Consider the following 10,089-nt stretch of genomic DNA (forward strand, 5'->3'; position numbering starts at 1 on the left):
TCAGGACCAGTCTTGAGTTTCCACCAACATGTGACGCAAGATTACAGCAAGGGAGTTGCATCAGTTTCAGTTAAATCTGACAGGTAAAGTAATCCCAAAAAGCTGGAGTACTTGGAGAGGACCCAAGCCTGGGACACTGCAGCCTCTTCCGACTGCTGAAATCGCACGTGTGCAGGAGGGTAGCAGAGAGAGGGATCAGGGATGGTACAAAGTTCTGGGACAAGGTGGGGCTGCAAGAGCACTGCGGGGGGAGGGGGGAGGCGAGCAGAGATGGCACAAAGTTTGATAACTAAAAAATTGTTCGTACATTTGACCTTGAACATCCTTGGGGACCTTGGAAAGTTTGTTTTCTAGGATGCTGTCAGAAAAGGAATAAAACACATAGGCCACTCTAGCTGAAATCTCTGCAACTGCCCCTTCCCATCTGTTCCTCTAGGCACGCAGCCTGTTTCACTTAATTTACACATAACGACTTTCTAATTACTGATTTAAGTGCCTTGCCTGAGAGGTTTCCTTAGAAACTGCTTCAGAAACAGTTTAATGTTACAAAAATCTAAACTTAGAACAGAAAATTGAGTAGAAAATTAAAAGAAAATAAGTTGGTGTCATTATTAGAATAAATGGTGTAATTGTGACCTATCAACAGTCATCGGCATCCACATTTGAGCCCCCGCCTCACGTTGCTGAGATTTTTCTTCCCATGTATTCAAAAGGCTTTTCATGAAAGAATAAAGATTTCTAAGATTTTTTTTTCTCCTCTCCCATTTGGAAATATTTGTATTAAAAAAAAAAAAAAAGTCTCCTGCCCAAAGCAAAAACTCAGAGCACTCCTACATCCGTTTAAAATCTTTCGGGTACATTCTAGGCAACCATCACTGCACTGGACAGCAAAATCACTGGGTCTCAAGAGCGCTCTGGCTGCAAATCTTGAACCTCTCCCTTCTTTCTAAAACAGTTTAGGTATTCAGAACTCTGTGGCAAAAGCATGTTATTGCAGCAGAAGGTTAAAGAATTTGTCTTCAAACTTCAGCTCTACCACTTGTTATGTTCTGTGACCTTTCGCAAGCCACACTCACCAGTCATTAAGTTATTAGGCTCATTAATAAAACAGACAAAAATGGTACCTACTTGAGCGGTTTGAGGAAAAAATGAGATAATGCATTGTGTATGTCAATCACAGCATTTACGTGATCTTCTTTTCCAGTTATTCAAACTAAAACAGGTATTAAACTCCAGCTATCTACACGCCAGGCACCATCCCACGTGCTAGGAATACAGTGATGAAGATGATGCAGACGGTGCTCACTCTCTGAGCTCACAGTCTTGTCCCCTTCTCCATAGCCATTCTTAAACTGGTTGGTATCTTGATAACAACCAGACTCTTTAAAGGAACACTTAAAAATTTCAGGTCATAATAATAATCCCACAAATGACTGCCAATTGTGTTTATGTGCTAGAAGTTTTCAGGATATATGTTTGAATAATGTTATGATTTTATAAAAGGGTATACTTACGAGAGTATCAAAATTTAAAATATAAGCAATGAATAGGTATTGATTGGGCTTAATTGAGAACTAAGAGTTCTCTCTAAATGTTGGGACTCTGCATCTTCATATTTGAAAAAATAAAAATAGCTGGTACCCTATGAATTTTTTTCCTATTCAGTTAATGAATATTTTTAAAAATACGTACCTCATTTCCCCTGATTCTCTGTCTAGAGGTAGAGAATTCAAAATACAGAGTACTTTCTGGGTAGCACTAGAAAGAGAATTTTGAGACCTATTCTATTTTGGCTCTTTTACCCCTCAGCCTCACCCCACCCATCATTAAACCTTTAACTGGAAAACTTTCAAAACTGACAAAATGTGCTGTTAACATCCCTGAAATAAAAACAATAAAACAGTTCTCAAATGAAGGCAATGTGCCCTACTGACTAAGGGTTTCACTATCATATAATTAAGAAGAGTAACTCGTTTCTCCTCATCGTAGACAGAAAATCACTAGCAGCACAAGCACCAGCTTCAGATTTATTTAAAGATAACACATGAATGAGGTATCTAAAAGCATTTGGCTCCTTTAATGATTAACACATTTTATGACATTCCTTCGAACAGTGGAGTAATACTACCCAGCATCTTATTGCCTTCTGTAGTTTCTGCACATAAAATATCCCTTTCCCTGACACAGAATTTCTTTCTGTGTCTCTTTTTTCCCCTGCTCCTTTGCCAACTGTATTTTTATGCATGTTCCCAATCACATTTATCTTTCAACCCTTTCGGGAGTGTTGCTGCATGAGTAGGCAAAGAAAAGAATCCCTAAGATGGATACAATTTGAGTATGTAAAGGGAGAACTTTTGAGAAAAGAAAAGAGCCTTCAGAACCGGTACATGTAGAACTATATGTATATTGGGTACAGTGAGTATACACATACACAGAATGTAACAATTTATGTCCACAGAGAAGAGAAAGCTCAAGTACTTGTTGTTTGATACAAATTTTAAACAAAGAAAAATCATCATTCTGTTTTTAAACAACAAAAGAATGAATGCTTAATAAGCTAAAAGCCTGCATGTGAAACAAAATCACAGGGTTAAAGGAAATGGCTCAGATATTCACAAATCCTCCCATCTGTCTCTTACTAGTCCCATATATACTATTAGTGTTGCATTAAATACCATCTATTCTGTTATAATGTGATCCTTATGTTCCTAAGAAGCCTTAGTTATCTAAAAATCATGCTATAAAAACAATTGTTTCAGTGGAGGGAAAAGAGATTGGGAGCTAGAGAGTTCCAGAGTCTTAACAACGAATTTAGTTTTCCTGCAGGACTCTCAGTAATAAAGTTGACTTTTTAATGGCTTTAAGCTATATATATAGCTATAAATGGAACTTCCAATTCTTGATAATTACTAACTCAAGAGAAAGACTGTGCTTTTATAATATTGCACTGATTAACACAGTATTTCTTAGATTTTTATATTTGTTTGGCCTATTGTTAAGAACAAATCTCAAAGCCAGTCAATTGAGCTGCTGCAAGCAAAGAGGTTTTTTTACCCCTACATTCATTTTCATTATGACCACATATCCATATATTCTATGTAATGTAAGTCATGGTCCTTTATTAATCATTACTTTTTAAATTTGGAAAATTGGCATGTTTTTTCCTCTCAAAATGAGTTTCAGCAAAAGAATTAAAGTATAATAACCACCAACTCTCTAATAAAGTCTTTACTTTCTCCATAATGCCCACAGAAGTTTAAGGATTTGACAGATACCTGTACACATGGATATTTTAAGTGCAACTCCTGCTTTGGACTAGGACACAGATCATATGATATCTACTCCCTCAACAGGTAATCATCATCACTAGAAATCTGGAAAGGTGTTAAGATATTAGTAATTTACTTTAAAATAATTCAGCAGAGATGATATGGAATTATGGATGTGTCAGTTAGTTTAAGCTTCAACTCTAAGGCAAGCAATTACTCTATAAAATTCAGACTATAGCTGCACCCTATGGGGAATGCTAAGGCTTGATCCTTAAATGTCCTGCTCTGAGCCATTGGATTAGAAGGAATTCAGTAGCCTTATTCCTGCCTCTGTACTGATGGATGTGTGCTTTGAGCAAACTGTTCTTGTAATGAGGCAGCCAGAGCTTCTAAAAGGACACAGAGCGGGGACTGCATCAAGCTTACCAAACAAAGAATATAAAATACTTTGTATCTATTTTCTTTTCTTTTTTTTTTTAAGATTTATTTATTTGGGAGGGTGGGAGAGCAGAGGGAGAGGGAGAAAGAGTCTTAAGCAGACTCCACACTGAGCCCAGAGCCTGATGCGAGGCTCAACCCCACAACCCTGAGATCATGACCTGAACTGAAACCAAGAGTCAGATGCTTAACTGACTGTGCCACCCAGGTGCCCCATGTTTTGTACCTATTTTCTAAAGAACATTTATTTAAGAAGTACCTGAATATGCAGCATCTTTGTTCGCAAATTGCTTTCATTCTAACCTAGTAGTCAAGTTATAGGGCATTAACTTAGGCAAGGTCCCAATAAAAAGTGGCCATATGTAGCCTAAAAGTTTATGTCCTGGCTTCCAAGCTAAAATTTCTATGTGATATTGAATAAAATCTTATTAAAATAAGAAAATATTTATTCCCTTGATTCAGGTAAGGGTAGTTTAGGAGAAGAGGATGAGTAAGGTTAGAAAAAGTAGATAATCTATAATCACTTTGTTGCAGTCGTTACTGGACTAAAAAATTTTGAAAACTTGCTCCAGAGTAATCTGGGGGTTTCTTATTTGGATAATGATGATATTCTCAGGAATAACAATTTATCGCATGCATTAAGCAATTAAATTGTGAACAAAGTAGCATAGAAAAAACAACTTGAGGAGACACATGACAAATTCAGTAGGTAAAAGAATGATCTTGTTTTGATTCTGAATCTTCAATAAATTTCTTACTTTCCAAACTATAATTTAATGCTTATAAGAGATGAACAAGTCATGTAATTGAGTGAAATAAACTGGGTATAATATTGAAGGACTATGGTGTGCTGGAAAGAACATGCCTTTTCTGAAAGTAAAAATAGCTGCTCAGCTCCCATCAGTGGTGGCCAAGTTGACACATGGGCCAGTTTGTCCAGTTTTTGAAGCGAATCCCAAAATCCATATTTAATGTGAAATCTCCTAAACCTCAGAGGTTTACTATTAATACTATGTGGCCAAGGATTCACTGTGGTGGTCTGGGTTGACTACACTCTGCACATTACAAAGAAAGGTTTGGCCTTTGTCTGGTTCCTGGAAGGTAACCTGTAAGCCCATAGAATACCCTGCCTGATAAGGGTGTTTTGTTTACTTAAGGGCCTTAGACCATGTCAGAGAGTCTATGCCAACAATGTGATTTATGGTATGGATGCAGGATTCTGTGATATCAGCCTGACCTCTTGACAGAGTGGTCACCTATGTGACCAACCAAGAAAAACCCTGGACACCAAGATTCAGGTGAATGTCCCTGGCTGGCAATACTTCATGCATGCTGTCATACATCATTGCTGGGAGAATTAAGCACTGTCCCCATGACTATTAGGGTAGGACAACTGGAAACTGGAAACTGGCCCATGTGTCAACTTGGCCACCACTGATGAGAGTTGAGCAGCTGTTTTTACTTTAGAAAGGCATGGTATTTCCAGCACACCATAGTCCTTCAATATCATACCCAGTTTGTTTCACTCAATTACATGACTTGTTCATCTCTTATAAGCATTAAATTATAGATAGTTTGGAAAGTAAGAAAGCTGGTGAGTCTCCAGGAGTCTTCTAAACATTGCCCTATGTACCTTTTTCCATGGCTAATTCTAATCTTATCCTTTTGATGTAATAAACTGTAACCAGGAGTATAACAGTTTTTCTGTGTTCTGTAAGTCCTTCTAGAAAATCACTGAACCCAAGGATGGTTTTAGGAACCCCAAATACAAATACTAATTTTTAAAATACCAAACAAAACCAACTATGCGAGCCCTATTTGGGTGCAGACCATTAGTCTGCAACTTCTGATTCTAGTTCTAACCCCTAATAAGTTAGAAATAACCAAATGTAGGTGGTATAGTGGAACACTAATGCAAGAGTAGACACAAAGGGGCATACCTATTTATTAGTTGCCATCAGGAGAAAGTTTAGGAAAAAAATTCTGAGGAATTTAAATTGGACTAAACTCACTAGAAATCAACATTTTATCTTCTTTGGGTAGGGGCTGGAAGTATGTCAGGGTTTCTGTAGCTGGAAACTTATTTAGAGATGGGCATCCTATGTTCAATCCTGAAATTTGCCTCTAAATCTTTTCTATGTTGATTCATAAGAACAAATGATGTTACTATTATGTTACTGCTACTTAGTTGCTTCTACTAGGCCTTAAAAGAGTATCAATCACAGTAATTCTAAGATCTCACAATATAGCACAATAAGCAAAAGCTAGAATAAATAGTATGTTAATAGTGAGAACTCAGTTTAGTTAGCTCAGCTTAACAAATATTTCTTTAATATGCAATCTTATCCAAGGCCAGTGTGAGGTTCCAGAGACATAACAATAAATAAAATAGACCTTGTCCAAATGAAGCTAGGGGAGCAGGAGGGAAGACAATGTTCCCGTGGAGAAAGAAATGCTAACTACAGAACACTGTATTCAAATTTTTAAGATCTGCTCCTCTTTCCTTGAACCTCTGGCAATGGGTAAATTCTTTTTTTTTTTTCTAGAACAATCTCAAAGATAACTGTGAGTATACCATTTTCATCTTTAAAGTAACCTCAAATCGAGATAGTTAACAGGTGATGCTGTCTTTCTCAAAAGCTGGTGATGTTTTGAGTTGGCTCCTTGGCCACTTCCTGACAGTTGGAATATCACTCTTGCTCATCAGACTGTTGTCTTCACAGCTCAGTCTGACCAAGTATTTTTCCTTGCATTTACTTACTTTGGAAGGATGAAAAAGTTGTACTCTCTATTCCAGAGTTTTATGTCCAATCTTTTCGGTCTTTAAAAAATGCTGAAAGTCTCATTCACCATCTTTTTTTTTTTTTTTTTTAGGAGATAAAATATCAGTCTCTACGTGAGGCTGCAAAATAGATAAATCAGTTATAACCTTGGCCCAACACAAGGATACAGCGTATAAGCAAGGAATCATGTTGAAAGAATAAAAATGAGTTGTTAAGAGGGCCTAAGAAACTTTATTGTTGCTGCTTTGGGAATCTGGCTTTATGGTGTCATTATAAGCAAATATGTCCTGCCATAATGAAACACTTCTTTGTTTAAGGCATATTTAACATCCGGATAGCACCAGAACTCTTAAGGTACAGAGAAGAGAATAATTAAATTAGCAATAAAATGGGGTGCCTGGGTGGCTCCGTCAGTTAAGGGTCTACCTTTGGCTCAGGTCATGATCCCAGGGTCCTGGGATCAAGCCCCGCATCGGGCTCCCTGCTCCGCGGGAAGCCTGCTTCTCCCTCTCCCACTCCCCCTGCTTGTGTTCCCTCTCTCACTATCTCTCTCTGTCAAATAAATAAATAAAATCTTTAAAAAATTAGCAATAAAATGTCATTCTGTGGGGGAAAACCTATTTCAAGGGGAGCTACAGTACTACACAACATATTTTTATTCTATGATATACATTGCTAAATTATGTAAATTTCATTTGGCCCTCAGAGAAAAGGGAACCTTTTGAATAATAAATTCATTATGTTTATCACTAAATTTGAACAAATGCTCCATTTCTCTATTTTTCTGTAAGATGAATGTACCTTGCCCCTTCATTTTGCCTCAAAGACAATTACCAATAAACAAATATAAAAAGATACATACATTCTTTACAGAGAACAATCAACTAAGAGCATGTCCATTTATTTCTTCAGAATGCCCTGATTTACTGAAAAGTTGCTGAAGACAGTAGCAACAAATGAACAAAGATGGGAGGAATGACAAAGGGAAACAGTAAGCAGATATAAGAAGCAGAGACTTAGAAACAGAGATGAAGTAAAGACTGGGACACATCATGAATCCATGATCTCTAAGGAACACAGAGATAGTTCTTCACTGAAAGAAATAGGTATCATTTAGGAGGAGCTATTTCTTTATAACACTATGCCCAACATTTACTCAAAGAGGAGAAATTTTTTTGTCCATGCAATTTAACTTAAAAATCCACAGTCATTTTAGCTGTCCAAAATAGCATGCTTTACTTCTCCAAGTGAAACTTTGATTTTTCTAATTCTGTCATCTTCCACAAAATAAAATGCATTATTTTATCTTTTATTAGTGCATATTCTCCTCTATTGGCAAGAGAGTAATTCTATAGTTATAATGTCCTATTTCTTCCCTTCGTAGTATGTGTTGGTTAATTGTATGTGTCATCTTGGCTAGGCCACAGTGCCTAGAAATTGGTCAAACAATCTCCTGGATGTTTCTTCTGTGAAGGAGTTTTTTGGATGAGATTGACACTTAAATGGGTGGACTTCAGGTAAAGTAGATTACCCTTCGGACTGGGCCTCATCCAGTCATCTGAAGGTCTTAATAGCACAAAGACAGACACCATCACCAGCACCATCCCGTCCCAACCAAGAGGGAATTCTGTCAACACCCGGGACTCAAAATACAGCTCTTTCCTTGGCTCAAAGTGCAGTCTGTAGCCTACTGGCCTACTCTGATGATTTTGGACGCATAAAGCCTCTGCAATCAGGTGAGCCAATTCCTTAAAATGAACACATCCTGTTGGTTCTGTTTCTAGGGGTATGACTGATATATAGTATAATGTATATTCCTTGCTATCTGAATCTATTCAGTTACTGAATTTAGAAAAGAAAATGCAGGTGGAGGAGGGAACTTATATTTAAACCATGATAAATCTTAGAAATCATCTAATACTCTGGTGTTCATTTTTAAAAAGCTATACAGCTATTTCTCAAAATGAAATGTGATACAGAAGCCACTATATGAAGTACATAAAAGAACTATACCAATTAAAACAGGAGCAGGCATCCAAAAGCCACCCCACTGGCTCCTGACTTATTTCTAGAGCAAACATGGGGACCTCCAAGAAGGGCCTAGGGTTCTACAGTGTGGAAATCACTCCTTTGAATTAGAAATGTTAAGGGGCATCTGGCTGGCTTAGTGGGTAGAGTATGCGACTCTTGATCTCGAGGTCGTAAGTTCAAGCCCCACATTGGGCATGGAGCCTACTTAAAAATAAAGAAAGAAAGAAATGGAGATCTGAATTACAAATGTTAAAAGGTAGACCCTGAGAGAGAAGAGAAGAGATTTGCCAAAGATGGCAATACTAGCTAATGGAAATCCGAGGACTGAACTCAGTTCTCCAGCTTCTAATATAGTACAATATTCTTTCTGCCATTTCACACCGCCTCTTGAGCTTTGGATAACTTTGGAAGGTCTTTGAATTAAGGAGCCATGAGATTAGGTAAACCCAGAAATTGTATATTAGTTATTTAAGAAATACTACACTCCAGATTCCAGATAGAAATAATAATAAGGTTAATTTGCATTTGTAAAAATTGAGGAGGCTATAAACCATTACAGTGAAAACAAAGCTGAAGATGGTAAGAGAATGACAGGATGAAAATTTAAATAAAATATATACTTAAATATAAAAGACAGCAGGGGCGTCTGTGTGGCTCAGTCGTTGAGCGTCTGCCTTCGGCTCAGGTCATGGTCCCAGGGTCCTGGGATCAAGCCCCGCATCGGGCTCCCTGCTCCACGGGAAGCCTGCTTCTCCCTCTCCCACTCCCCCTGCTTGTGTTCCCTCTCTCGCTGTGTCTCTCTCTCTCTGTCAAATAAATAAATAAATAAAAATCTTTAAAAAATATAAAAGACAGCAGTAATAAAGCATGAGAAAAATCTATTAACCAGGCAAATCTCTGTAAAAAGCATTTAACATTTTTCTGTGTTAATTATAGGTTTGCAGTGAAAACACTTCATATTAACTTAAAGGCCACTTTCCATTTGAGTTAACACACTTAATGTTACTAAGTGTCATGCTGAGGGAGAAAAGCCAACAAACTAAAGAATAATTCTCTGTATGCATTTCCTAAAGTTCTGTATATGCCTCTAGAGACTATACACCACTATATGGTCTACAAAGGGCTTCCAAATACATTACTTTATTATTTATTTCAGTTTAGACATTTGTTATCAAATTATTATAAACTAACTGTTACTAAATTAAGTTTAAGTTATAAAATTGTGATTTGTCAAAAGCATCAAGATGATGTAAGAAAGGTCAAGTATCAGTTAATATTTTCACAAGCTGACATATTAGTTTTGTATTGCTGCATTACAAATTACCACAAACTCAGAGTGTAAGACAATATCCACTTATTAGCTTGCAGTTCTGTATGTCAGAAGTCTGGATACCTGGAATCTCTGCTTGAAGTTTCACAGGCAGAAATCAAGGTGATGGCCATGGTGGGATCTTATCTGGAAGGTCTGAGAAGAATCTGCTTCTAGGCTCTTTCACATTGTTGGTAGAATCGAGTTTCTTGCCTGTGTAGGACTGAGGTCTTCATTTACTTGTGGCTATTGGCTAAAG

Source organism: Zalophus californianus, chromosome 2, assembly GCF_009762305.2.
Source record: "Zalophus californianus isolate mZalCal1 chromosome 2, mZalCal1.pri.v2, whole genome shotgun sequence".
Lineage (NCBI taxonomy): Eukaryota > Metazoa > Chordata > Mammalia > Carnivora > Otariidae > Zalophus > Zalophus californianus.